Below are 3,197 nucleotides of genomic sequence, written 5' to 3'. Positions count from 1 at the left end.
GTGAGACTGCACAATCATTCTATTTTTAGGTTTGGTAATAAATGCTGAAGTTCTAAGAAATCTTCTAGAGGAGAAAGTTAATCCCTGAATGCCCTGTAAATATTTCACTGACTAGTTAAATTTCCTTCTTGTGAACTTTTTAAAGTTATCTATTAAATAATTCTGTATTATCTATTCAAAAAGTAATTTCAGTCATTTCATCTTTTTGAAGAAAAATAATTATTTAACTTTTCTAATTAAAGGATTGCTTCCCATGTTAATTGTATTCATTCAGTTTTATTCAAGGAATTTATTTTACTTTAAATAATTTGCAAAGGGATTGGTTTATTCATTTCAGTAATCTATAAGTAGTTAGAACTTAATGCTTCTGAGAAAATCAAATCAAATGGTGTCTAGATTGTTATTCAAAACTATACGAGGAGAGATATTGTATTTTTACTACCCTGAGGTCCTGATTTCACCCTCTCAATTGTTAAAATTAGTACCTATTATTTGTTACCCCTTTTCTCCTAAAATATTTTATACAGTTAAACAACTATACTTCTTTCTGCAAAACTCACTGATTTTCATTATTAATACTAGACATAAAGCCAGAGTCTCTTGCTGAGGAATTTAAGCACAAGACTAAAAGATGAGCAGCTATTCCTTTGCAAGGAGAAAATGTTCAAAAGTTAATTTTTATAAATGAATCATTTCAAGGTCTGGGATGCTTAATAAGGATTTAGAAACCAAAGTTCTAATATATCTGGTGAGTAGAGGTCATGACTTCACCAGATCAATTATTTCCTAACAGCAGATCAGATACATTTTTCATGTAACTCAGATGTTGATGAGGAAGTATCTAGAACTTATCTAATAGCTTTGCATGAAGGATTAAAATTACATGATTCTATTGACAATAATGGAGTTTTAATCATACCATTAAAATGAATCTCACATGCTCCTAAAAATTCCAACTGAAGGGTAAAAATCATATCAGGATAAAGTACTAATACATAAACAAGGAAAAAAATGGTACATTCAATATCTAACCAGTTTTTCTGTAAAATGGTTTTCAAAATGCCCAGATTTCAAATTAGAATTTACTTCACAAGTATGAGCATCCTTTTTGGAACTTTATAAAGAAAATCTGAGTTCTTTATATGACATTGTCTCCATTATAGATTAAATGGAGATAATATTTATTCAAATATTCCAATATTAAATTTCCAACACTCACATCTTACCTTTGATAATTAAGTCCAAGGAACTAAAGATAAGTATGAAAATGTTTACTGTTGATTTATAGTATCAATCTTGTATTGAAATTGTTATCAATTTGTTCACATTTATTTGTATTCTTATTTGATAATACAGCCCTCAAAATCAAGATATCCTATTGAATCTTTTCTTAATTTTATAAAAATTTTTTAATTGGAGAAAAATTATTTTACAATGTTGTGCTAGTTGCTGCCAGAAAAAAAAGTGACTCAGTCATAATTTTTCATATATATATATATATCTCTCTCTCTCTCTCTCTTCCCTCTTGAGTCTCCCTTCCCTCCCCCCACCATCCCACCCCTCTAAGTCATCACTTAGCACACACAAGTTTGAGAAGTAGAAATAAGTTGCTTAAGCTATTCTCTACTTGCAACTCAAAGACACACACACACAGAAGGTGCATATTATGCAACATTAAGATTCAATAGGATGGAGAGGAACCTACTGAATTTTAATGCTGCATAATACATGCCTTCCGTGTGTATATGTATATGTGTCTTTGAGTTGTAAGTAGAGAATAACCTAAACAAGTTATTTCTACTCCTCAAACCTATGTTTGCTAATTTCAACAAACCATGCTGAGGAAATTACAAACCTGAAGAATATTGATGTATGGGGTTTGTGTGTGTGTGTGTGTGCGTTCAGTCTCTCAGTCACGTCCAATTCTTTGCAACCCTGTGGATTGTAGCTTGCCAGGCTTCTCTGAATGTATGGGGTAAGGCTCAACTAAGTCCCGAACACTTTCAGAGTCTATACACTTGTATTAATGCTGTTACATTAATATTAGCTCATTATTGTCAGCTGATCTCTCTCCAAGAGCACCAGAGTAGGACGTACTTTTTCCAACCTGCAGGGGCTTTCAGGAAGTCTAGAGGGAATTTTTTTTCTCAAGTAAAATTGTAACAAGTGTTCTTTAATTCAAATGCATCCATTGGAAGCAAAAAAATCACAATGAGAGGATAAAATCACAAGTAGGAAAGTAATTGCTTTGCGCATGCCTAGTGTGTGAACCTTGACACTGGACTGACAGTAATGATTTCCTCTAAATTCACCGGAGCCAAAGCTTATATCCAGTAATTCTGTTTTCATCTTGAAGTGCTATATGAAAACTGAAACTTTTCCTCCGGGGGAGTATATGAAACAGAGTCAAAGAAAAAAAGCAAAAGTAAGTTTAATAACAAGTAACATATGCTTGTGTCTAGAAAAGCACAAGCTCTGCTATTAAGATTTTTTTTTTTTTTGTAATTGCAGAAAAGTACTACTGTAAGAAAGGCAAACCAGATCCTAGGTAAGCACAGAGGACCCTTCTTTTTTTTTTCTAATTTTATTTTATTTTTAAACTTTACATAATTGTATTAGTTTTGCCAAATATCAAAATGAATCCACCACAGGTATACATGTGTTCCCCATCCTGAACCCTCCTCCCTCCTCCCTCCCCATACCATCCCTCTGGGTCGTCCCAGTGCACTAGCCCCAAGCATCCAGTATCGTGCATTGAACCTGGACTGGCAACTCGTTTCTTACATGATATTTTACATGTTTCAATGCCATTCTCCCAAATCTTCCCACCCTCTCCCTCTCCCACAGAGTCCATAAGACTGTTCTATACATCAGTGTCTCTTTTGCTGTCTCGTACACTGGGTTATTGTTACCATCTTTCTAAATTCCATATATATGCGTTAGTATACTGTATTTATGTTTTTCCTTCTGGCTTACTTCACTCTGTATAATAGGCTCCAGTTTCATCCACCTCATTAGAACTGATTCAAATGTATTCTTTTTAATGGCTGAGTAATACTCCATTGTGTATATGTACCACTGCTTTCTTATCCATTCATCTGCTGATGGACATCTAGGTTGCTTCCATGTCCTGGCTATTATAAACAGTGCTGCGATGAACATTGGGGTACACGTGTCTCTTTCCCTTCTGGTTTCCT

This window comes from Bison bison, unplaced genomic scaffold, assembly GCF_000754665.1.
Source record: "Bison bison bison isolate TAMUID 2011002044 unplaced genomic scaffold, Bison_UMD1.0 scf7180017864318, whole genome shotgun sequence".
In the NCBI taxonomy this organism is placed as follows: Eukaryota; Metazoa; Chordata; class Mammalia; order Artiodactyla; family Bovidae; genus Bison; species Bison bison.
The sequence above is the reverse complement of the archived record's forward strand: the minus strand, read 5'-3'. Positions refer to the sequence as shown.